The sequence below is a fragment of the Rhinatrema bivittatum genome, chromosome 2 (genome assembly GCF_901001135.1).
Source record: "Rhinatrema bivittatum chromosome 2, aRhiBiv1.1, whole genome shotgun sequence".
NCBI lineage: Eukaryota > Metazoa > Chordata > Amphibia > Gymnophiona > Rhinatrematidae > Rhinatrema > Rhinatrema bivittatum.
The window spans coordinates 392,315,224-392,343,071 of record NC_042616.1 but is presented as its reverse complement, the minus strand read 5'-3'; the positions used below and the strand labels follow the sequence as shown (position 1 = coordinate 392,343,071).

Sequence of the window (27,848 nt, the reverse complement as noted above, 5' to 3'; positions counted from 1 at the left end):
ATAAAAGATAAATTACTCCATAATATAATCCAACAATTATATAAAACGTTCTGTATCTTATTTCTTTTCTCCTTTTGCCTTCTTTTAATATAGATTCACAGGGTCATCTTGTTTAGCAGAGAAAATGTTTCTTCTCAGGTAAGTTTATCTCTATATTCCTTTCACCTTTTTTCTATTTAAGTCTATGTTAGCTCTGGGCTCTCACTCCTTGTATTTCTCTTCTTAAACACTGTTACAGATAAAGAAAACAAACTGAATACATTTGTTTGGTACTTTATCACACTTTTGGAAATAAACTCCTGTTCTTGTATTGAACATTTGCCAGAAGCAAGCATCAACATCAGATAAGCAATTAAGACACATAGTGCTTTTCATACAAATTGGGTTGAGTGGTTGTTGTCCACTAGGGATGTGAATCGTTTTTTGACGATTTAAAATATCGTCCGATATATTTTAAATCGTCAAAAATCGTTAGGGCCACGATACAATACCAATTCCCCCGATTTATCGTTAAAAAATCGTAAATCGGGGGAAGGGGGAGGGCAGGAAAACCGGCACACTAAAACCCCCTAAAACCCCCTAAAACCCACCCCCGACCCTTTAAATTAAATCCCCCACCCTCCCGAACCCCCCCCCCCAAATGCTTTAAATTACCTGGGGATCCAGCGGTGGTCCAGAACGGCGGCGGTCCGGAACGGCCCCCTCAATTGAATCCTGTTGTCTTCAGCCGGCGCCATTTTGCAAAATGGCCGCCGCCATTCCGGGGGTCCGGAACGACCTCCGGGGGTCGTTCCGGAATGACCTCCAGGGGTCCGGAACGACCTCCTGCGTCGAATCGTTTTTGTCTATGGCCGCCGCCATTTTGCGGCGACCATTTTGCAAAATGGCGCCGGCTGAAGACAACAGGATTCAATTGAGGGGGCCGTTCCGGACCGCCGCCGTTCTGGACCACCGCTGGATCCCCAGGTAATTTAAAGCATTTGGGGGGGGGGTTCGGGAGGGTGGGGGATTTAATTTAAAGGGTCGGGGGTGGGTTTTAGGGGGTTTTAGTGTGTCGGCTCACGATTTTAACGATTTTCACGATAGTTTACACACCCAAACGGCAACAATACGATTCCCTCCTCCTCCCAGCCGAAATCGATCGTTAAGACGATCGAGGACACGATTCACATCTCTATTGTCCACACTTCTTTCCAGAAAGCTCTTTCACTTTGTTTTCCAAGTCCGCTGATTCCCCCAGCCAGACAAGGCAAGTAGGTTTCAATGTGTTTCCCAAGCTTATCTGGAGTCTTATAACTGAAATTTTAACAGCTCTGCTTAATTCTTAACTTTGCTATACCACCTTTCAAAAAGTAAATCAAAGTGGTTTGTAAATAAAGTAATTGATTATAATAGTTGAATATATGAATATATACAGTTTAAAATGAAACACTTAAGACAAAGAGAGCAATAACATAACAATTAATGACAATACTAGTAGAAATTAAAACATCAGTAAACAATTTGGTATATAAATAAATTAAGAAAACTTATACATTCAAGTAGATAAATACTGAAATGATAAAATCAACAAATAATAAAAGCCTGTTTAAGCAACCAAGTTTTAATACTTTTCCTACAATTAATGTAATTCTTCTCAAAGTGGATGCATATTGACAGTGAGTTCCATAATAATGTGATATGGTAGGAGAATGATGAATGCCACGTATTCTCCAACCTAATTTTAGACAGTACAGGCAACTTAGAAAGGCCTTGCTGGAAGACCAAAGGATAATTGTTTCTCTACTAATATTCTGATCAGAAAAATTATGTAACTCTGTACATTATATAAATATACATGAAATATGGGAGCTCAAGATTACTATTTAATGCCAAGGACAAAAGGCCTGCCCAGCATCCATCCAACATAGATTTATCCAAATTAATGCATGATCTGAGACCTCCAGGGGCCCAATTACAACTTCAGCCATCTTGGAAAAAAGAGGGGTAGACACCAGAAGATAATCAATACAAAACTAAGATGCATGCGCACATGATACATACATGTAATCATGTTCTGTGGGATGCAAGATATGCCAGGCATCTACCGAATCCAATTCTATACAAATATATGGAACCCCCTTATGAGACAACAACCTCTTCATAGGGCCAGGATGAGATTTATCCAACACAGGGTCATGTACCATATTAAGATCCCCTCCAAAGATTAAAGGCCCCTGAGAAAAGCCCTGGAGCGTTTGCATAACCAACTTAAGGAACCCATGATCATATAGATTAGGGGAGTACACATTACATAGAGTTGGGATTTCCCCATCAAGGAGACCTGAATAATCAGATATCAACCCCCTGTATCTATAACCGTATCCATGCACTGGAAAGATACGGCTTTGCCTACTAGGATTGCCATACCCGCTTTGTCAGTACTGGAAAAAAGCCCAAAAAACATTCTCTACCTACCATCTTCTCAGTTTATCATGTTCCACATCATTCAAGTGAGTTTCTTGCAGCTTGGTAATATCTGTATACTGGTTCTTCAAGTTCTTCAGAATTTTTTGCCTTTTGATGGGAGACCCGAATCCATAGACATTCCTTGAAACAATTCTAAGGTCCCTGATACTCATGGCAACATGGCCATCTCATGAAAAAATCATGTAGATTTTTTATAATTAAATAAAGGGTACTCCCCCAGCTTAGGGTAACCCCATATCCATACTATTCAATCTCCAACTCTGGACAAACATACCAACACACTGCAAGCATCCACTCAGACATTCAATTTAAAAAAATTGAACCATATACCTCTAGTGCCCATAGTAGAACCAACCAACCCTCCTACCAACCCTTATCCCTCCCTCTCAACCCACACCCACACTGACTCCCACCTAGTCCCAAACCATGACCCAGACTCTTCACCTTCCCCCCAAGGGCCACCCTCTCACTAGGATGAACATGTATATGATGCTATAGGACCCCCGCCCCCATCCCAGCTAACACTATCAGAGCTTCTGCCAGGATCCTTTCTGCCAGCTTTCTGCCAGCTTTCTGCCAGGATCCTTTCTCAGTCTCTGTCCTCCTCCACTGCAGGGGCTCGTGCGGTCGGCACAGCTCAGTCGGGGCAAGAGCCCGCTCACCCCTCCCTTCTGTGAGCCAGCAGTGAACAGTGAACCGGGAAATTAAGAGAAAAAAAGAGACAAGAGGGCTCAGAAACCTGCAAAATAAAGAGAAGCAGCAGGACCACGTGGTGAGTGATACTGCTCCCACCCCCAGCCCAGCACTGTTTTCAGGCGTTTAAATTACAGACGCTTCCCTGGGCGTCCCTCTTTCTGCCAGGATCCTTTCTCAGTCTCTGTCCTCCTCCACTGCAGGGGCTCGTGCGGTCGGCACAGCTCAGTCGGGGCAAGAGCCCGCTCACCCCTCCCTTCTGTGAGCCAGCAGTGAACAGTGAACCGGGAAATTAAGAGAAAAAAAGAGACAAGAGGGCTCAGAAACCTGCAAAATAAAGAGAAGCAGCAGGACCACGTGGTGAGTAATACTGCTCCCACCCCCAACCCAGCCGTCTAGCCCAGCACTGTTTTCAGGCCCTTAAATTGCAGACACTCCCTGGGGCGTCGCGCACCAGGCGTCGCGCACCCGAAGGAGCGCAACCTAAGGGGCTTGCCCCTTAGTGCGCTCCTTGGAGCGTCCCAGAGTAAGAGCCATTACCCACCCTTATCCATCCATCCAGCGATCACACATCCACCCATCCAGTCTCCAGCGGCACTCATCCAGTCTCCAGCAGCACTCATCCAGTCCCCAGAGGCACTCATCCAGCAGCACTCATCCAGTCTCCTGCAGCACTCATCCAGCAGCACTCATCCAGTCTCCTGCAGCACTCATCCAGTCCCCAGAGGCACTCATCCAGCAGCACTCATCCAGTCTCCTGCAGCACTCATCCAGTCTCCAGAGGCACTCATCCAGTCCCCAGAGGCACTCATCCAGCAGCACTCATCCAGTCTCCTGCAGCACTCATCCAGTCTCCAGAGGCACTCATCCAGTCTCCTGCAGCACTCATCCAGTCTCCAGAGGCACTCATCCAGCAGCACGCATCCAGTCTCCTGCGGCACGCATCCAGTCTCCAGAGGCACGCATCCAATCTCCAGAGGCACGCATCCAATCTCTAGCAGCACTCATCCAGGCTACAGAAGCACACATCCAGTCTCTAGCAGCACATCCAAGCTCCGGTAGCACTCATCCAGCACCGATCCAACCTGAACAATAATGTACTACCGACCACGCACCTACAAATCACTCATCCCAATCATGATTTCCCCCACTACACAGTTACTAGGCCTCACCCTATTCACCATAATCCTATTCAACGCCCAATCTCTCACCAACAAAACTCTTATACTCAACGACATACTGCAGGACACAACCCCAGACGTTTGCGCCATAACAGAAACATGGCTCAAATCCACGGACATCACACTCATTAACCAATTACCAACGCAGACTTACGATTTCTTCTCCATCCCAAGACAAAAAAAAAGAGGAGGGGGTATCTTCCTAGCTGCAAAAAAATCCTTAAGGTTCTCACACCACCCCATCAGTACAGTAACTAAACTAGAACTAGGATTGTTCAAATCAGAACAACTCCAAATCCTGCTAGTCTACGCCCCGCCAGGCTTACTAGAGTCAGACTCCTCTCCTATCATCGAAACCATAACTCTGCATCTCAATCTTGACTCCCCTGCTATAATCCTGGGTGACTTCAATTTACATGTTGACAAAGTTCCCCTCTCTACAAACTGTGAAGCCCTCCTCACCGCACTGTCAGCGATGGGATTCAGACAACAAATCAATAAACCCACCCACAAAGCAGGCCACACGCTCGATCTACTCTTTACAAACACTGGTATTTCTCTTACAAAACAACCAAATTGCAAAAAAGTCCCATGGTCAGATCATTCTCTAATCTCCACCAGTTTTTCCTTACCTCGATCAGACTCCAAACTCAACTCAAGACCCTCTTTCCTATACAGAAAACCTTGCAACTCGGAACATCTAAGTAAAGCTCTAACCTCGGATCTACCACTCATTGAAGTATCTACCCCTAACGCTGCCCTCCAATCCTGGTCCAAAATAACAAAATCTATAGCAAACACTCTCTGCCCACTGACAACCAAAACAAGGTCTGCTAATACATCCAAACGTCAACCCTGGTATAATGATGAACTACGAAAACTCAAACAATTACTTCGGCAAAAAGAAAGAAAATGGCGCAAAGCCCCTTCACCAGCCTCACTCTCTGATTACAAACGATCACTCCATCTTTACAAAAGTACCACGTTGAAAATCAAAAGAGACTACTATGCCCGAAAGGTTCATCATCTCAGCTTTGACTCAAAAGCTCTATTCGCCTTCGTTTCCAGCCTCACTAAACCTATCACTCCAGATATACCACCCGAACAAGCCCAGACTAAAGCAGACGAATTGGCTCTTCATTTTAACAAAAAAATATCGGATCTCCTTAATCAGCTGATTCCAAACACTACGTCTCCAGATAACACATATCTTCCCCAAAATAAAGACATCCAGCTTAATGCCTTTGAACCCATCACAATCACAGAGATACAAAATGTATTAAAAAGAATGAAACCGTCATCACACCCATTTGATCAAATCCCTACCAAAATGCTTCTTCTTATCCCGGACACAATAGCAAAAACCCTAGCAGATATTATAAACTGCTCCTTATCACATGGCATCTACCCAGATGACCTAAAAACTGCCTCAATCAAGCCACTGCTAAAAAAACCAAATCTAAATGCATGTGATCCCAACAACTTCCGCCCTATTTCCAACCTACCATTTATAGCTAAAATCATGGAAAAACTGGTAAACACTCAACTATCCAACTACCTAGAGGACCACAGTATTCTGTCCCCAAACCAATATGGTTTTCGCAAAGCCGCAAGCACCGAAACGCTACTAATTTCACTCATGGACTACCTACTCTCTGGTATTGATAAAGGCCAAGCATATTTTCTAATCCTCCTTGACTTCTCGGCGGCCTTTGACACCGTCAACCATGCCCTTCTTCTAAAACAGCTGGCAAACATTGGTTTAACAGGTGCCACACTAAACTGGTTCAAAACATTTCTAGAAAACAGAGGATACAGAGTCAAAATTCATAATAAAGAATCCCAATACCACCCTTCTAATAGAGGAGTGCCGCAAGGATCATCACTTTCACCCACCCTTTTCAATGTCTACCTGCTACCACTCTGCCAACTACTAACAAAATTAAGCCTGAAACATTTCCTTTTTGCAGACGACGTACAGATCGTAATCCCTATAAAAGAATCAATCTCAAAAACAATGGAATACTGGGACAGTTGCCTATTAGAAATTAAACTTCTCCTCAACAGTCTAAACCTTGTACTCAATGCTTCGAAAACAGAATTCCTGCTCATATCACCGGAAAACAATAACACACTTCCTAAACCACCCACACTCCTTCAAACAACCCACGTAAGAGACAGGAGCCATCCTAGACAATCGTCTCAACCTCAAAACATTCATTAACCAAACCACCAAAGATTGCTTCTACAAATTACATATCCTGAAAAGAATAAAACCGCTGTTTCACACTCAGGACTTCAGAACAATCTTGCAAGCAATAATCTTTTCCAAACTAGATTATTGCAACTCATTACTATTAGGCCTCCCAGCTTCTTACACCAAACCTTTACAAATGGTTCAGAACTCTGCAGCCAGAGTCCTTACAAATTCCAGGAAAATTGACCACATTTCACCTATTCTCAAAAACCTCCATTGGCTTCCGATCCACTATAGAATCATGTACAAAACCATTAACATCATATACAAAACTATCAACCAACACACGCAACTTGACCTACAAATACCACTTAAAAAATTCACCTCCGCCAGGCCTATCAGGGAACACTACAAAGAGTCACTCCAAATTCCAAAGGCCAAAACCTACCAACATAAATCCTTGAGTCTCAGAGCCTTCTCATCAGCAGGTCCAGCTCTCTGGAACTCGATCCCACCTGATTTGAGACAAGAGCCATGCTCTTTAACATTTAGGAAAAGACTAAAAACTTGGCTTTTCAAAAAAGCATTTCCAAGCCTTGAATAAAACCTCCTCTCACTAGCACTAACTCGTATGCAATAATGGAATGTAAACATGAATCAACCAACCTCAAACCCTCTCTCACTAATTCCTGCTGAATATTTATCATACTATTACCATTCACAACTGTCATATTTATTCATTTGATTACCTATGTACCGTTTCATAGTCTTATTTTTTCACTTGCTATTCTAATGTATCAATAGGCTGAAATGTAAATATTGTGCTGTTCAATTTCTCCCCTTCCATCCCAAGTTTATTTTCCTTGTTTTTTGTAACTTTCCCTCTCCCTTTTTCTGATTCACTGTATTTAAAGTTCAAGGTTCTTATTGAAAATATTGTTTTTTACGTTACGTTATGCTTTACACTCCTTGTTATTTGTAAACCGGGTTGATGTGATGCCTATCATGAAACTCGGTATAACAAAAACAATAAATAAATAAAAAATAAAAAATATTGAACAGGCAAAGTTATAGCCACTATAGTATAGTAAAAAGCAAACCATGCAAAAAAGTAAATATACATTCATACTCCTAAATCTAAAGAATATTGGCTGTAGAACTATCCAGTGAGGATAAATTGTAAACAGTGGGATCCCAGCCACAGTAAATATGGCCTCTCATTGCAGTACATAACTCCTATGGCTTGTGAAATCTTCTATGAGGCTAGTTACAGTCCAAATCAACAAAGAAAAAAAAAATCAGGTGCGAAATACAGTCCAAAACACTGTATTGCCGAGCCAATTGGAAACACAGTATTCATCTGATGTGTCAAAACCATCTGGCAGTCTAACAGTCGGGCTCATAAGGCCCTAGCCAGAACTAATACTGCTTGATAAACTGAAGACCAACGAAGAATGTAAGTCCAAAGGGAATGTCTAAACAGGATCATCTCCCCGTGCGAACCTTTACAGTGTGCAAAGTCAGTTGCCCCAGCAATAAAGTGAATACGGAGCTCAAATCAAACCTCTATGGAGACCCACTCTAAAAAATTCAGTCACCCTCTAGCGACCGCAGGAAACTCTGTGCTTCATCAGGAGTGTTATATACTGCAGTGCTCCCAGCATGTGTTATGCGCAATGTAGCAAGGTATTGTAAAGTAAATTGAATCTTCTTTTGAAAGAGTGAACTGTAGATAGGGAAAAGGCTCTGAAAAGCCCAGCTAAGTTCGCCGATTAATCTTGGAATATAAAAACTTTTTGTTCCCCCATGGTAGGTTGTATTCCTTTGCGAACCGCCTGTAGTATTGCCACCTTATGCGTAAAATTTAAGAAACGAGCAATAACCACTCGTGGATGATTGCGGCCCTCCTGTTTTGGCCTGACTCGGAGAACTCTCTCAATTTGGATGGAGCCTAATACATCTGGTAACTGCAGGGAGTTAGGCAGCCATGATTCTAAAACCCCCCAATGCTCAGCGTCTAGGAGAGACTCAAGCAGCCCCATGAACTGCAAGTTACTATGTCGCAAGTGATTCTCAAAGTCTTTGAGTTATTTTCCATGGCTACAAGTTGTTCCTCAATTGTACATTGTATCCAATGCACCATCTTTGAGATCTGACACACACTGCTGAATCTCAGAGATTCATTTGGCGGTTGAATCCAAAGCTCCCAAAAGAGCGTCAAATTTTGCAAAAATCTCTGCAAATTTACCATTTAATTTTGTATCAATGACCTTCTCTACTGTTCTCATCACTGCTACTATCAACACGTTCAGGTTGGATGTGACCGTCACTGCCTTCGTAGGGCTATCGGCCATTTAAGGATCCGCCGTTTTGACTCTCTCTTTTTCTTTGTCTTTTTTAGTGAGTCTAGTCGCATGATCTGGCTCAAACATATATGGATCCGTTCAGCACCCAACTCTTAGGAACAATATCCTGCAATTGGCTGCTCTCAGATTCAGATTAAAGGTATTTGGGGCAGATGGCAGGGAGGCCCAAAAGGAGCTGAGTTATCATGTCTGCTTCCTTCACAGCATCACGTGATCTCATGATAGTATGATTTAAGAATGCCTCCTGCTGAGACAATAGCAGAGATATGTCATCCCTTGACATATACTGATGGAACCAGGAATGAATCCAGTCATCTTACGCTGTTCAAAAAGGTCTCCCAGGCCTAGAAAGAGACCGAATTATAAACCAGTGGTTACGGTGGATTGCTATAAGTGGTATAGTAGTTATTGATGATAACCTTACCTTATATTTTTGTATTGTCTATGTATAGTTTGATAATCAACAGCTAAATGGAGAGCAATGTAATATATGTTGATGTTATTGCCACCTAATGACAATGAGATATAACTGTTCCTTTAGACATGCTCGAGTTGTTCTTTCTCTGCTGGGTGGGGCTTGTTATGGAGTTGTGTGTGTCTCCTAAGATGGATGCAATACAGAAAGCTGAAAGAAAGATTTCAGAAATAAAGAACAAGCTGCTGTTTTACCTGATTGAAACTAACTGCTTATGTTACAGTACATGTGAAATGTTTTACATAATTTTTTGATAAGAGGAAGATGAAAGTGTGAGTACAGCAACCAAATAAAATTATGAAAATATCAAAGAAGTTTAAAAGCATTAAAAAAGGTTCCTACTGAAATGAACGGTGCAGTGTAACAGCTTCCGCTGCTGGAGCCTCAGGCAGAAGTAAATATAATCATGTTTGAATGGCGCATCTTATGCTTTAAAAGCCTTATGGAGAATATAACTGAGGCATTCAAATACCTCAGGTTATAAATGTACAGAAAACAACATTTTTTTTCAGTAGAAAGGATATTGTATAACAAAAGATCCTTATAGGTGGCATTGAGAGGGTAGAGAAACAGAGTAATATTAAAAAGTATTTCCTGACAGATAGAGTTGTGGTTGCATGGAACAGTCTCCAAAGGGAGGTGGTCGAGAGCACAGACAGGAACAAATGCAAGAAAGGCTGGAATAAGCAATGAGGATCCTGTGTTGTAAACAAGAGAAGGACTGCCAAGGATCAGATCTGGACTTTGGTACTGCACCAGGAAGAAAATTGGACAGACTGAGTGGGTCTTTCAGTTTTTAGCTGTCATTGTATGCTTTGCTTCTGAGAGCTCCAGGAGGTGAATAAGTGGTACATATGGATTTGGCAGAATTAGTCCTCATGGGCATAGTTATCTGGAGCTGTGCAGAGAGACGGCAGGCTGTTTTTTAGGGAAAGGGCTCTACCAGGAGTTTGCTTTCAGTTAGCCGTTCTTAGTCTGTTCTGGATACAGGGCTCGTTCAGGAAGTTGCAGCCATCTGGCAGTCCTTTAGTCCAATTCTCTAAATGCAGACAATCCAGAATTTTAGCTGAAAAGAAGACTGGTATGGCTGTGTCTTTATGTGCATAGTCCTTTCTTCTCTAGCAGTTGCTTTGCAGGGGCTTTAGCAGACTGTTTTCTCAACCCTGCCACCTGCTCCCAGCATCTCCTTCTCTCTCCCATCCCCATTCAGTTCCTGCTCGGTATACTCTCTCTCTCCCCACCTTCACCCGCTCAGCACTCTCTTTTTCTCTCACTCTTTTTCTCTTCACCTGCTCAGCCCTTAGACCACCAATTGCTCAGGCTGTTGGCAAGATGAGTTCCCCCAGCAGCCGTGGCCCCTCTCCTTCTCTTCGGTCAGTGGTAAGATGGGTTCCAACAGCAGCCCTACACCGGCACGTCAACCATTTTTAAAACTCGCAGGCTAGCACTTCTGGACACCCTGACTGCTGATCTCTTAGTGCAGGAGATCAGCAGTCAGGAATTGCTGGCTGCAAGTCTTAAGAATGCTTGTAGTTGATGTCATTGATTTCTTAAAAGTAGGGAAGTGGCACCTGGAGGTTTCCAGAATTTTGCAACAATACCCATCCCCCCCTTCAAATTGTGGCACTGTAGGCAACCACTTAGTTTCCTAATGGAACAGCCGGCCCTGGGATTTGTAAATAGGAATTTTAGCTCCTAGGACAGGCAAGCATATTTTCTTCCCACTGTTTCCACTCACAATCTGATCCCCATCCTTTTTTGCGCTTTCACATTTTCCCTTCTGACTTGGATGGCAAGAGAATAGCAGCTTTCTTCTTGGCTTTTCATCTGCTCCAGCCCATACTTGCATTTCAGTTATTTTTCCTGTCCACAAACGACTTTGTATCCTGGGCAGCAGGCCCTCTTGTCTATTCCTAGTTACACTGCAGCAAATTCCTAATTAAAATGCAGCAAACATTTAAAATTATTTTATTGGTTTTTCATTATTGACATTTGATACTCTGTTTTTTTTACAATATATTTAAAGTAGGTTACAACAGTACTAGACCAAAGGACAATATTGGTTGAGCATCTATATATTTAAAGACAGATTCATAGTTAGATTATTTTGTTGTTGCTGTAGAAATAGGAATACTCCTGTGGTCACTAGGTTATGGACAGGAAGTCTCTGTTGGGAATGCTTGGCTAAAAAGCCATGGTTTAGTTTTATTCCTGAAGGTGAGGTAGCTGGGATCTAAGCAAAGGGATAATGGAAGCAAATTCCAGATCTTTGGTACTTAACAGCTAAAGGCCCAAAGCCTGGTGCAAGACAGTCTAGCAGAGACCAGAGGTGGGATGGAAAGTAGAGCCAGTTTCAGGGATCTCTCTTGGAGGCAGAAGAGAGAAAGAGTTGCCAGTGATATTCTGGGGCCTGTTTGTTCATGCATTTGAAGATGAATCAGAGTGTTTTGAACTTGATCCTCCTCTTTACTGGTAGCCAGTGTAGACAAGATAGAATAGGTTTTATGTGGTCAGATGCTTTTGCTTTTACTAGGATTCTTGCTGTTGTGTTATGTAGGAACTGGAGGCATTTTGAATTGTATAGGGAGATGCCACTGAATAAAGAGTTGCGGTAGTCTATTCTGCTGATATTAGTGTGTGGATTACTGTAGCCAGACTGTGTTTGTCTGGATAGTTTCGTAGTTGGCGAATGAGATTTTTATTACCTTGGAGTTTTATTACTTTGTGTTTCCACATTGAAGTTTTGATCAAGTAGGATCCCTAAGTTTAGTATTTTGGGATAATCCAGAGAAGTTCTGATTTAGAGGGGTTCAATTTGAGTTCCTGGTTGATGAGCCATTGTGCAAGTGACGTAAGACAGGGAGTAATGTTCAAAAGGAGTTACATGTGTAAATGTAGCTACTATTGTAGCTATTTTCAAAAGCCCACTTATTTGAATAATGTGCACTTACACATGTAAAACCCAGTTTTAAGTGTGTAAATATTTTTTAAAATCAGGCCCGTAGTGAGATTTGAAATTGAGGATGATTGGTCAGCTCTGATTTTGATGCAGAATTGAATATCAGCTGCAAAAAGATGGCACTCAATGTTGAACGCCTGAATGAGGTTGCATAAAGGACAGATTTAAATGTTAAAAAGAATTGGGTTGAGGATTGAGGCTTGGGGGACTCCACACATGAAAGCTCAAGGTTTTGAAGGTTTATTGGCCCAAGTGACAAACTGGGTTCTGTTAGAAAAGATTCAAACCAGTTTAGGGCAGTACCTTCAATGCCAATGTTTCGTAAGCGCTGGATCAGAAGTTTGTGATCAACGGGGTCAAAGGCGGCAGAGAGATCTAACAAGGCGAGGAGGGAATCACCACCCTGATCAGTGTGCTAGTGGATGGTTCATAGAACAGATTCAGTTCCATGGCCTTTCCTATCACCTTATAAATCAGAACTTCTCCTTAATCAGAAAGAATTCTTCACCTGGATACAGGCTATAGGGAAAAATGTTAAACTCTAGTCTCAGGCAGGTTTTAACCTGCAGACTAGAAAACCTTGTCTGAACTACCGACCAGAATAAAAGGATTCAATCTTCCCTGTTACAGCTGCATATATATTTTGTTGAACTAATCTTTACAGGCAGGTCTGTTCACAGATCTCCCATACCCCCTGAATAGCTTTGTTCAGGGGTCCTAAAATATTTTTTTCAAGATCATTTATTTAGTTATTTATTTATTTCATATTTAATTTATTTACTCTGCATATGTATATATATATATATATGGTATCCTAGTTCAGAGCTTCTTACCATAAATGACAAAAAATATCCATACACAGCTATTGCAAAGAATGAAATGTAACCATATGCAAGCCAGCCTGATGCTTGCTTTGAAATTTATCAACTGTGTTGTCTCTTGGATGCATTCAGGAAGATTTGCTGGAGGTGAGGTGGCAAAAGGGAGAAAGCGTGAAAAGAGATGATGATTGAAGGGAACATGGGATAGCAAGTAGGATTATGGCTAGAGGAGCAGCGACAGCAAGGGGTAATGTATCTGTTAATTAGAGAAGAGATAAGCCATGCAGGCATTTGAATGTAAGAATAAGGATCTGCAATCAACACTGAAATTTGACTGGTAGCCAAAGCAAGGAAGCAAATAGAGGGCATGCATGGGTATGTCTAAAACCTTGGTGGATCAGGTGAGCAGCTGAATTTTGAAAAATCTTAAAGGACACAAAACGAGGAGTCAGGCAAGTCAGTGAGGACAGCATTACAATAATCTAGCTGGGATGTGACAAGAGCCTGAAGAACAATGATTATCTCCCTCCATGCTGTGTACTGCCCTATATTGCATGATACCACAGTTATAATTTCTATGTACATTAGCAAGATCCAGTAAAACATTGTGACTGGCATTCCTTTGTGTTACTGTGCTGCACAATCTCTATATCCTATTGCCATTCATTTATTTGCTAGAGACCATGGAAGGACACCATAGCCTATTTACTTTTTTTTTATGCACACACTAAACATAGTAAGATAAATTAAAGCCCAGCACAGGCCAGAAAATATTCTTTTCTTCCTTGCCTACAAATGCATTCACTCTACAGCTCCTCATTACCTATTTGTTCTTCTCTGTTCTTACACCCTTGACCCTTCCTCATAAACTCTGTTCATCAGATGAGTTACTCTTGCCCATGCCTTTCTCCTCCATCGCCAACTCCTGACTTTGTACTTTTCAACCTTGCTGCTCCTTTATGCCTGGAATAGATTTCCTGAGTTGTGTCATGCTCCTTCCCTGGCCACATTCAAATACAGTCTAAAAACTCACCTTTTTGAAGCTGCTTTTAAATCTTAACCACTTCTCTATAATAAATACACTTCCCGCTCTTGTTTTTATGTATGTTGTTTAATTGGATTGTAAGCTCCTTGGAGCAGAGCCTGTGTCTTACTTACTGTGAAAAGTACCACTTTAGAAATGATAAATAGTAGCAGTATAATGCTCACACATGTGTGCTAAAAATAACATGGGTACCTCAAATTTAGCACAACTGCATATTTAAAGTATGTAAATCGGGGTGTAATGAGTTGTTTAGTCATTATCATACTATTTACCAGCCTGCACTAAATTTATCAAGGATGCATTACCCTGGTAAATTTAATAAAAGGTTAGGGGCTGTAGTTAAATAGTTTGCCAGCTCTCAATGAAAGACCTCCCAAACAATCCTGTCTGGATTCCAGCATCCCACCGCTTTCCAGAACACCTCTAACAAAGGAATCTCTCCCCAACCTCTCCTACTCAGTCTGAGGCCCCCATCCCTCCTCCTAGGCCAGTTGGCAGAGAGAGAGGCCTTTATCTCTTACTGGTTTGGCATCCTGTGCTGTAATATAGTAACACAGTAAATGATGGCAGCTAAAAACTCAAATGGTTCATCAATTCTGCCCAGCAAGTTGTTTAGGTTTATAACTGCAGCTCCATGCAGGTTATCCCAAGGAGAACTGTTACATCTAAAGTTGCCACAGGTTACCCCATTTCTTCATTTCCATCCTCTAGCCATTAGGGATCCTTTTCTATTTATCTCATGCCCTTCTGAATTCCATTACCATTTTTGTCTTCACCACCTCTTCTGGTAGGGAATTCTATGCATCCACCATCCTTTCTATGAAGAACTATTTCCTGACATTGTTCCTGAAAATATATAAACCATCAATCATAATAGAAAACCATAATCATAAAAAGAATACATTTTCAAAACAGCTGATAAAAAGAATATCCAATAATTATTTATTTAATTAGTCCCAAATATCCTTAAAAGCAGAATATAAACCAAATAAATACAATATTTAAAAACAGAAGACATGTATATGATTTTAATTATTATAAGTTATTCTATTTATAAGTAGTTTTAAAATATTATTTTATTAGTATGGTTTTACTATTATAATTGATGCTTTATATTTCTTGATTTTATTTGTTTTATGAGGAATGGTGGTTCTGTTTTTCCATTGTTATACACAGAGTCTGGCTTCTTGGGGTTTCCATTTCAGTTTTTGTCTAATTTGTGATCCTTTATTCTGTATTTGGTGAGTGTCTGTCTCTACTCTGTGTGTGTGATCTAGATTAGAGATTCTGCTAGCTCAGGGGTGGGCAGTTCCGGTCCTCGAGGGCCACAAACCAGTCTGGTTTTCAGGATATCCCTAATGAATATGCATGAGAGAGATTTGCATGCACTCTGCCTCAGTTGTATGCAAATCTATGTCATGCATATTCATTAGGATACCCTAAAACCTCGACAGGTTTGTGGCCCTCTAGGACTGGAATTGCCCACCCCTGTGCTAGCTAGTAGTGTCTATGTACAGATCTATATCAATTAGGTTTGTTTTGTTTCCCCAGTAGGTGGTGTATTGGTATTCTGGGACTCAGTGTAATATTTATACTGGGTGGGGGCTGAAAAGTACTTGCATGCATATCTCTTGGTTCTGCACTGGAATACCCATGCCCTGCCTACACCACGCCCATTTTTTCTCCAATGCAAGTTGTGCGCACATCTGCACATGCACACGCATCAGTCCACTTTATAAAATAGGGTGAACACTCACGTATGCGAGATGCGCACCCATCTCCTGATTTTGGCACGCCCATCTCTTTTAAATTTCACTTCAGTGTTGTGCCTGAAGGAGTGCACAGAGAAGCTGCTCCTTTGTCACAATCTTTTGTGCAGGCAACAGATCATGTGCCTGTACCAGCTCACAGCACCTCTGGCATCATACGCCAGCTCTTCACCCTCACCTCAGTGACATCACCAAGGGGGCGGGGATCAGTCTGATCACATCTCAAGCAGGCTGACATACCTCACAGGAGCAAAATGGTAGCAAGTGGAACAATTGCTCTTGATGAGCCAATGCAGTCCTGGAGCACACAGGGAGTGAGTTCAGGCTAGAGCGCGGTCAGATGATAAATGATCTGTCTGAAAATGTCCTTTAATCAAGCCAGCTAGAAGCAGGCATGGGATTCCATAGCATGCACACTTTTCTTCCCGACAACGTGTTTTGGCTGAATTTGAAAACAATGCACATAGTTTGGATTTTTAAATCTACGTGTATTATGTACCAGCAAACATCTGCCTGCAGGAAAAACAGATGCAAAGTCTGCTGGTCCTTTGTATCTGTGGGTAATTTTCATAGGGAAACTAGGTCCATGGGCAGACATGGTATTTAGATGGACTATTAGAAAATTGTGCTTTTCATATGTAGCATCTCATTTTTTGTCATTTCCTTGGGAAATTATTATTATTTTCTTACTCAAAAATGATTTCTTAGATTATTTTTATTCTATATCCTTTCATTTTATACTATAGTGGAACAGAATACTCAGAGCTACGTTTAGCAAACACTTTCTCAGTTGGGTTTCTGTAAAACAAATGCTAAGCACTGAACTCTATTTTATTTTTCACAGATTCTCTTGATATCCTTATTCTCTTGGGTTCTGGCTCGTGTTTAAGCCAAGATGTACCTGGGGTTTTGTTTTTCTGCAGGATTTCTCTCTTTTGCTTCTGATTTATACTGTACATAAAGAAAAAATTATGTGATTACTATATCTCTGTGTGATTCCTTCATTTCTGCTTTCACAGGTTCTTTCATGCCATAGACAAACTACCACATTAACATTTTCACAGAATCCTGTATTCTGTTAAAATAAGACTTTCAAGCAGCTTTCATTAGTCATGTTTCCTTGCCTTTTGCCACTCTCCTGTGATATGTACAGGTTCTCCCTCAAGTGAGTACACATTAACATTTTCTGGCAAACTGCTATGGCTGATGCCTCGCCTCTATTGCTCATGCTTCTTGTCGTTTTTTGTAAGTTAAGATTAGCCACAGTAACACTGTAACAATTTTAGCAAAGTATATGCTGGAAACTCTCCTCTCCAACTCCTGCCTCCCCTCACCTGTGGCCACACCAGTTAGAAGAAAAGAAAATGCCACGGCACATGGTTCTAAAAACAGTCGCCACGCTTGAAGTATCCAAAGTGCCCGTCACTCCACACCAGAAAATACTTCAGGCAAGCACAGAGATGCATCGCTTCCAAGTGAGGGGAAACAAACAGGCTGATGCAATAAAGTGTGCACAGCCTAGCGTGGTTAGTCGCATGTTTCAGACGCTCTAGACTAGCATCCCATGCAATAAGGAGATTAGCCCGTCCAAAACGCGTACCCAATCAAACGCATAGTCGATAACGCTCATCACATGTAAATTCCATGTAGATGAGGCTATTAGCTTTTATCCCTCGATACAGAAAATCGCTAGGCACCCAGCACACACTTTGTAACACAGCAAATTTAACTCCAGCCCCGGAGCTGACATTAAATCAATCCGCGAATTAAGGGCTTGGGTGAAATTTAAAAAAATAGTGTCCTAAGTGGTTCCTACCTTAAACACCTACTGCTTGAAGTGTTAAGAATAAAGGTATAATGTAATTGATAATATGGACATCCAGGACCTCACTCGCTCACCATTCCCATTCACATACCAAGAATCACATTACACCTTCTTTGGGTAAATAAAGGCCGCAGCTTTATTAACCTGGAGACCCGAGCCCATCATAACAATTTAACCATATTAATAATATATTAACAATATATTCACAATAGCGGTTTCAGCTTCTCCCCTCCTCTGACCATCCGCCGCTCCCCCGGCAGGAATAGTCACCACCAGCCTTCCGCTCGACAAACCGGCTCTCACCCCCCCCCACCGGGTTCGGACTCCCGCCGCCATCCTGCAAGGAGTCCCGCCGGCCATCTCCCGCCACTTTAGCAAGGAGATCCACCTTGACAACAGCCCCCCCTCAGTTGTCACCACAGTCTTCCGCTGAAACCCTGCTTTAACAATCAACCAAATATACTATTCAGGCTCGGGCCCTCCGCAAGCCCCCCCCACACCGCTGCGACAACAAGCATAACCCCAACAACCTAAACATAAGGGAGGGTGGGCGGGGATTCGCTCCGCTGCTGCCTTCTCGCTGCCGCCCCGAGCTCTCCCGTGCACGCCCCCGTGCCCTCGCACTACTCTCATCCTCCCTCGACCCCGACGGCCAGCCGGCCAATCGGAGCCGCCGCGACCATGGCAACACGCCATGTTCGCCAATCCCTGCCTTCCCTCGCGCTTCCCCTTAACTCCTCCCCCCCCCCCCCCCCCGCCTGCACTGGCCTCCCCGTGACCTGCCTGCCTGCCTTTCGGCCTTCCTCTTCCCCCTTTCCCCCCCCTCCGCGCTCCATCGCCCCTCTTCCCTTCCCCCCGACTGTGCGGCTCTCGAGTGGGCCTGGGCCCACATTATCTGGCCCAAGCGGTACGGGGCCCACTCGGGCGTCCATGAAAAAAAAATTCTGGACACATAATATACATGCTCAACAGAAACACTCCAGGCCGATTTTGCCCCTTGCTATTGTGCGTGTATATTGGGAGAAACCGACCTGAAGCAGGATAAAACTCGTTTATATTGAGTGCCCATTGCAATTGTGGGGGCACAGCCACATCTCCTGGGCACACAATGGATTTTAATTCTTCCCTAGCACATCCTTTTTAACACAGTAGCTCATTAAAATATAGCATCGGGCACCCCGGAGACATGGCTCTGCATGCATCTTAGGAAAAAGGGCACATCTTCAAACACCCTTTTTAAAGTGCGTCTTATTGCATTGGCCCCAAAGAAAGAAACCACTTGGCATTTATTTCACTTTAAAGGGATCCGTTTACTTCACTTTATTTTAACATCCAGCTTCATATTCCGATTCACAAGGTCATCCCAAGGTGAATCACAATAAACAGGTAGCTCAAACAGGAAGTTCCATGCACTAGTAATTTCTGGAACACATGCAAGTGTATATGTAGATCCAAAAAGTATTCTCTGTCAGGATATCATGATGTATGCAGAAAATTTGGTGTGAATTGGATATTAAACACAAAAGTTATTAGGTACACAAACACACGCATGTGGTGCTCTCCTAAGCTGACTTTTCTTCATTCTGTTAAGTTGGCTAAAAATAAAACTGCTAAAATCCTTTCATTATGGGTCTTGGGATCAGTTAGCTGAGAAAGGACTTAATTATTTTTATGTTTTTGTGTCTTGCAGCCAAGATGGATCCTTTCAGATGGACTCAATATATAACAAAGTTTATCTCTGTAGTGTGTTGTTTATGGCACAAAACACAATTGTGTCATATTGGGACAACACAAACCCACTTAGAGAAGCACAATGCTTGGGAGAGCAGAAATCTTTTACAATTTTATAAAACAAATCTATGCCATCTGTCAACATAAGAACAGATATTATGAAGTATTTGAGGGAGGGGTACATTCTGGGAATTAGTTAATTCCCTGAATGTACAGGAATTGATTTACAGCTTGAGAGAATAATTTTATTATGGTGATGCATGGTGCTGAAGACTGTCAGTATGAAAATATTGGCTTTATAAGCAAAGCTTTATAATGCAACATCGTACTCAAACTTGCTAACTAGCTAATCTAATGTAATGACCGTCTAATGTTTTATCAAACACCACGAAAAGGAGTAAAAGAGACAGCTGTCATGACAGGAGCTTTTATCAATGAGAAAGTTCTCCGATTCACAAAGAGATTAGAACTGTGTTTGGCAATTGATTAAATCAGGGCTGGACAACTCCAGTCCTCAAGAGCGACAAGAAAATCTGCTTTGCAGGACATCCACAATGAATATGCAAGAGATAGATTTACCTGCACTGCCTCCATAATATGCAAATTTATCTCATGCATATTCATCGTGGATATCCTGAAAATCAAGTCTGTTTGTGGCTTCTGAGGATCGGAGTTGCCCACCCCTAGGTTAGATACAGTGGAAGTTACATTGGGATGATCCTAAAATTGATTTCCCAATCTCCATTTATGATGCAACCCAGTTACACATACTTTTTTTTAAAAGTCGTTCAAAGCAGATTGATTGTTTTTCATGATCTAATTTACATAAACAGTGCTTTTTTCCCCATTTCTTTGGATTTGTGTTTCCCAACACTCTCTTGGAAGCAAACCTAACCAGTCACGTTTCAGGATATTTCTAATAAATATGCATGAGAAATTTGCATACACTGGATCTCCAACGTATGCAGATCTAACTCGTGTATTTATTGTGGCAATCCTGAAACCTCAACTTGATAGGTGTACCTCCAGGAGAGACTGATTATTTTGACAGCACATAGGTATGTGATATCTACTCATCTAAGATTGCTTTAGTTTTGAGTATCTGTAATGACAAATGTAAATATACAATACATATATGTGTATGCTACGATTTGTGTTTGGCTCAGTGGACACATTTTTAATGTTTGTTATTTTTTAAAATGCTTAAATGAAAAAGAATTTAGGAAAATGTATCCTTAAATTCAGTTTATGTACCAAGTGCTTGCTTTCTTTCTGTTTCCAGCAGCTGCATTACCTACATTTATATTCTGCGTAGAGGAAGATGACTAACAAACCCCTCCCCTCTCCTTTATCTCACCCTATCCCAGCTCTTCAAACATTCACATTCATACTTTGCCTTTACTGCTGGGTTCTCCTCTCCAACCACATCCTCGGTGGGTCCCCTCTGTTTCTGGCTCTCCTCTCCCCACTGCCCCTCTGGCTCCTTTCTCATACCCGTTGTCCCTCCTCTTCCTCCATTTTCACCATATACACTCTAGGGATGTGAATCGTTTTCCATATCGTCTTAACGATAGAAATCGTGTGGCAGGGCAAGAAAATCGTCTTAGGCACGATTTTTTAGTTAAAAAATCGTTAAAAATCGTTTTTTCCGATTAGTGCGCACTAACTCGAGTTAGTGCGCACTAACGGGAGTTAGTGCGCACTAACTGGGAGTTAGTGCGCACTAACTGAAAATGATACAATTTGACACTTTTCAGGTCAGTTAAGGTCAGTTTAGGAATGAATATGTATTCCTATTAGCTGCCCTCTTATTTATTCATGTTACCAAGTTTCCTACTGACAGTATATGGGGGATGGGAAATGGAAACAGTTGGTAGCTTGACAAAACAAGTAATGTGATCAGTCAATGTGACTAGAACTTGTGCCCTAACCCTGATACCAGGGGTATTGTGATCTTCCTGCACACAGTGCCCTATCCCTATTAATACCAGGAGTGTTGTGATCTTCCTGCACACAGTGCCCTATCCCTAATACCAGGGGTGTTGTGATCTTCCTGCACACAGTGCCCTATTCCTGATACTGGGGGTGTTGTGATCTTCCTGCACACAGTGCCCTATTCCTGATACCGGGGGTGTTGTGATCTTCTTGCACACATCCCGTTATCAGGGATAGGGCACTGCATGCAGGAAGATCACAACACTCCTGGTATTAATAGGGATAGGGCACTGCATGCAGGAAGATCACAACACTCCTGGTATTAATAGGGATAGGGCACTGCATGCAGGAAGATCACAACACCCCTGGTATCAGGGATAGGGCACTGTGTGCAGGAAGATCACAATACCCCGGAGGAGTGAGGGTCAGGCAGCTCCCCCCTGTCTGTGAAGCCAGCCTCTCACTAGTAATGCAGGGAGGGAGCTGTCTCAGACTTCACCATCCTCCCCCCCCCCCTCACCCACACACCATTCACTAGCTGGGACATGGGGGAAGTCAGGAGTGAGGGTCAGGCAGCTCCCCCCTGTCTGTGAAGCCAGCCTCTCACTAGTAATGCAGGGAGGGAGCTGTCTCAGACTTCACCATCCACCCCCCCCCTCACCCACACACCATTCACTAGCTGGGACATGGGGGAAGTCAGGAGTGAGGGACAGGCAGCTCCCCCCTGTCTGTGAAGCCAGCCTCTCACTAGTAATGCAGGGAGGGAGCTGTCTCAGACTTCACCATCCTCCCCCCCCCCCCCCTCACCCACACACCATTCACTAGCTGGGACATGGGGGAAGTCAGGAGTGAGGGTCAGGCAGCTCCCCCCTGTCTGTGAAGCCAGCCTCTCACTAGTAATGCAGGGAGCGAGCTGTCTCAGACTTCACCATCCTCCCCCCCCCTCACCCACACACCATTCACTAGCTGGGACATGGGGGAAGTCAGGAGTGAGGGTCAGGCAGCTCCCCCCTGTCTGCGAAGCCAGCCTCTCACTAGTAATGCAGGGAGGGAGCTGTCTCAGACTTCACCATCCCCCCCCCCCCCCCTCACCCACACACCATTCACTAGCTGGGACATGGGGGAAGTCAGGAGTGAGGGTCAGGCAGCTCCCCCCTGTCTGTGAAGCCAGCCTCTCACTAGTAATGCAGGGAGGGAGCTGTCTCAGACTTCACCATCCTCCCCCCCCCCCTCACCCACACACCATTCACTAGCTGGGACATGGGGGAAGTCAGGAGTGAGGGTCAGGCAGCTCCCCCCTGTCTGTGAAGCCAGCCTCTCACTAGTAATGCAGGGAGGGAGCTGTCTCAGACTTCACCATCCTCCCCCCCCCCCTCACCCACACACCATTCACTAGCTGGGACATGGGGGAAGTCAGGAGTGAGGGTCAGGCAGCTCCCCCCTGTCTGTGAAGCCAGCCTCTCACTAGTAATGCAGGGAGGGAGCTGTCTCAGACTTCACCATCCTCCCCCCCCCCCCTCACCCACACACCATTCACTAGCTGGGACATGGGGGAAGTCAGGAGTGAGGGTCAGGCAGCTCCCCCCTGTCTGTGAAGCCAGCCTCTCACTAGTAATGCAGGGAGGGAGCTGTCTCAGACTTCACCATCCTCCCCCCCCCCTCACCCACACACCATTCACTAGCTGGGACATGGGGGAAGTCAGGAGTGAGGGTCAGGCAGCTCCCCCCTGTCTGTGAAGCCAGCCTCTCACTAGTAATGCAGGGAGGGAGCTGTCTCAGACTTCACCATCCTCCCCCCCCCCCCTCACCCACACACCATTCACTAGCTGGGACATGGGGGAAGTCAGGAGTGAGGGTCAGGCAGCTCCCCCCTGTCTGCGAAGCCAGCCTCTCACTAGTAATGCAGGGAGGGAGCTGTCTCAGACTTCACCATCCTCCCCCCCCCCCTCACCCACACACCATTCACTAGCTGGGACATGGGGGAAGTCAGGAGTGAGGGTCAGGCAGCTCCCCCCTGTCTGTGAAGCCAGCCTCTCACTAGTAATGCAGGGAGGGAGCTGTCTCAGACTGGTATCAGGGTTAGGGCACTGTGTGCAGGAAGATCACAACACTCCTGGTATTAATAGGGATAGGGCACTGTAAGAGATGACTGTAGTAGATTGAATAAAGATCTGATGTTTCTGCTCTCCTCACACCAAACAAAAACAACACACAAGCAGAGAAGCCCTTCTTACAAAGCTGAGCTAGTGAGTTAAGTAGGAGGAAAAGTAAACATACTGGTGCCAGTGTGGCTACTTAAAAAATACACTTACCAACAATCAATTACATATATTTGAACTGTGTACAGTTCCAGCCAGGACCACCTTTCTAAAATGCACAGTGATTGGCAAATTCAACATGCACTAGCATTTCAGGTGCCTGCTAACAAAAATAATAAACAAACAAGTTCTAGTCACGTAAGTGCTGATCATTACATTACTTTTTTTGTCAAGCTTCCAACTGTTTCCATTTCACATCCCCCCAACCAAATTGGTAACATCAATAGATAAGAGCACAGCCAGCCAATAGGAATACATACATACATATTCATTCCTAAGTGACCTTTACTGACCTGGGAAGTGTGAACACTTTGTTTCATTTTCTGTTGGTGTTCGTTAGTTTCCAGTTCCATTTCCCATCCCCCCAACCATCACCTCAGTGGTAACCTTGGTAATATCAATAGATAAGAGGGCAGCCAGCCAATAGGAACACATATTCATTCCTAACTGACCTTCAGTGACCTGGAAAGTGTTTATTTGTATCATTTTCAGTTAGTGCGCACTAAATCGAGTTAGTGCGCACTAACGGGGAGTTAGTGCGCACTAACTCGAGTTAGTGCGCACTAACACGATTTAACGATTTTTAACGATAAATCGTTAGAATTTCTATTGTATCGTGTTCTATAACGATTTAAGACGATATAAACATTATCGGACGATAATTTTAATCGTTGAAAAACGATTCACATCCCTAATACACTCCCATTCTTTCATCTCTCCAATGACTGCTCTGCTCTTATTACTTCCCCCTGTGGTATATTCATCACCAGCCATGCTCTTTCAAAATGTTTTGTTGTAATTTAACAAAGCCCATTCCCTATAGGTCTTTTGGGCTCCTATGATCATTGCCAATGCAAAGCATTGCATGGAATATTTCCCTCAACTATGCTTGCCAAGATATGAAAAACTAATGCCCAATCACTTATATTTCAGGATACCTTGGCTTTTTTTTTAATCCATTTCACTATCTTTTTCGCTTGGTCATGTCTTTGACTACTCTCATCAAGCTCCCAACCACCAAGGAAATGATATCTATATACAGTATTTCCTATAACGGATATTCTCTTTTGGAAGACAGCTATGCAAATGTAACCAGTTTCTTCAACTTCCTGATCAGGTTAAGGGTTTTAATTATTTAGTGGCCAATCAGATTTTATAGTGGACCAGAGACTGAAACATTTACTGTGGAAGGGTGACTAGGACCTCTATGGGGTGGCTCACAATTCTGCCGTGCAGATCTGGACTAATTTCAAGCAATGCTGCTTTGTGGTCTGACTTATTTACAAAAGAGAAAATATTCACATGGGCCAATCCACAGGAAACATCACAGTAAATATAAGAAGTACCCCATGCTTTGAGACAATAATAAAAGCAACAAATCAGTACTTTGCAAAAACATGCTTTAAGAGTAAAGCTATTTCAGCTTATTGTTCTTTCTCACAGTTACTTCAGGGGGGATACAGCATTTTGCTGAATCCCTGCCTCCATAAATTGATGGGTTTTTTTTAACCAAATTATTTGGGAATCCCAAGAATATTAAGGCATTCTAGCTAAGCGATCTTGAATCCCTCTCAGCCACCAGCATGGCAAAGATTATTACTCATAAAGGGGTACATTTTCAAAGATGCGCGCACGCCTATATAATGGCGCGCGCTGCTGTGCGCATAGCGGAAGACATAGATTTTGCATAGCTTGCGCACTTGTGCGCACTATACAAAATCTGTGCATGTATTGGCCGTGATATGTGCACGTTGCTCATGCTGCAGTGTGCGCTGCCACGTGCGCAAGTATATTTCGCTTCGCAAGTACACTTGTGCACCTCCTGCATGTGAGCGCGCGAGCCCGTGCGCATGCGAACATGAGGGCGGGGCTTACCGCTTTGTCCGCACCCCAAGATGGCTGGCAGAGGCAGGCAGCCAAATTTCACCACTAGGGACATCGAACTGCTGGCGTCCCTGGTTGTAGAGAGAGAAAGAAGTCTGTTTCCAGTACGTGGCCATAGGACAAACTTTCCCCGCCTACGGAGAACCTGGCGGAAGGTTCAGGCCCGCTTTAATCAATGTGCCTCACACCTCCATGGAGTAAATAGACAGTCTTTACTACAGCAGATGGGGGTACTGTGGGAGTGTGAATGTCAGGTTAGGCCTGAGAGGAGAAACCAGACAGAGTGTTACAGTTTAGGATATTGGATGGAGAGTGTAATGTTAAAAGATTATTGGCAAAGCTTATTACTTACATGAATATTTAAGCTTAGTGTCATGGTTCTTCAGGGTTCATAAATGTTGTTATACCACTCAGTGTCACATTCAAGTATGCAGGTCCTATTATCACTATTACAGTACACTCATGGTTCTCTCTTCCTTTTCTTCTAACAGATAGAGGATTTGAAGAAGAAAGCCCGGTGGCTGCGCCTAAAGAGGAGGAGGTGGCTGGAGCGGCTGCGGGCGGAACGGGCTGGGCCTGGTGGTAAGTGATCCTTCCATGCTACTGGAATTTTCTATCTTCTTTTTGAACCTGAATGTACAGTTTATTCTGACCTATCCTTTTGTTTTACAATGCTACAGATCCTGAGGAGGCCAGGCCAGGCCCAGCTCCAGAACACGAATCAGCAGCAGCCATGAGGAGACCATTTTTTTTAATGCAAATAGTTTTGCTCCCTAGTTCTCCCCTTCCCATCCTTTTTTATTTCAATAATGCTTATATTGTATATAGTTTTAAACTGGTGTGTTCATTTCAAGTAAGGGCATGCTGCTTGGTGATGGGTGGAAGGGAGAAGGGGCTCATGTATTGGCTGGGTGGGTCATGGAAGGAGGGTGGAGGAAGGAGTAAGAAAGGAAGGGGGAGAAAGGAAGGGAGAAAAAAGGAAGGGGGGGGGGAAAGGAAGGGGAGTATAGGTACAGTAACAGTTCAACTAATCGTCCAGTGGTCAAGAAGGAAGATCCATCTTGGAAGGCAAGGAGTGGTATCAGAGTCCGCATCATCTATGAAGATCGCCAGCACCATCTCCTGCAAGACATACAGCTGGGATGTTCACTGACCTGGACATCTCTACATTTCACTGACCTGGACGTTTACATTTTTTGAAAGCTGTGGGACGCAGGGAGGGTACTCAGGCCAGTGTAGGCAAAAAGGTAATTGCTGACATTTAGGTTTCTTTGCTTAGAAAGTTAACACAATATTACAGCAATATAGCTGACAGAGCAAAAAACAAACAGTCATGTGGGGAGGTGTACTGCAGATATGGGTCCTAATATGGTGAAGGAGGAACAGCTGAGGGCCCAAACACGTTTGCCCCTAAACCTGCTTTGACTCTGCATTACTAAACACACCATGAAGCCATGTATAGGGTGCAGCCATAGTGCCAAAAATGTCTGTAAACAACACCCTCTTTATATATCTCAGCACATACATACTCAATTCGAGAAACAGAGTACTCAGTGCTACCTAATATTTGACAATTCTTTCATATTCATATTGTCAATTTGTAAACCTCAAACACATGGTCATATTTATTTAGGACCTATAAAAAAAGTTTTTGGGTAACCTCATCCATGTTATACAGCTTCAGGTTGCTCCCAGCCTGGACACAAAAATAAGTTATCCTTGATATGTAATACATGTTCCCTCTAACTCTCATAAGGTTTCAACATGTTTCCTACAGTCATCTGACTTCAGCCACCTCCATCCTCTAACATGTACCCCCTCACAATTCCCATCATCCACAACTACAAGTGGAGAGCACCCAAGCCCCCCACTCCCCCCCATCACAATCGTCAACAGAGGCTCAGGCCCATCCTGCTGACACCGGTCACCCAATTTCTTGGACTGGCTCTTTTCTCTCTCACTCTTGTGAACGCACAATCCATCTCTAAGAAAAGTCATATACTCAATGACTTCCTATCTGATGCAAAACCTGACATCTGTGCCATCACAGAAACCTGGTTAAAACCCACCGACACTGCTCTAATAAATCAGCTTCCCATCCAGGCATACGATCTTCTCTCTATACCCAGACCCAAAAAAAGAGGAGGTGGACTCCTCCTCGCAGCCAAAAAAATGCTAGG

At 43.5% G+C, this 27,848-nt stretch overlaps 1 long non-coding RNA gene across 2 annotated transcripts; it reads left to right on the top strand.

The window, feature by feature from the left end:
* LOC115086142 lies at positions 1-26,556 on the top strand. 2 transcript variants are annotated; one of them, XR_003855105.1, is made up of 4 exons: positions 1-138; positions 8,942-9,045; positions 26,160-26,250; positions 26,349-26,556. It is a non-coding gene; the product is annotated as an uncharacterized LOC115086142 (long non-coding RNA). The 2 variants fall into 2 exon arrangements; XR_003855104.1 differs by lacking the exon at positions 1-138 and adding an exon at positions 3,182-3,241.
* Positions 26,557-27,848: the final 1,292 nt, after the last annotated feature.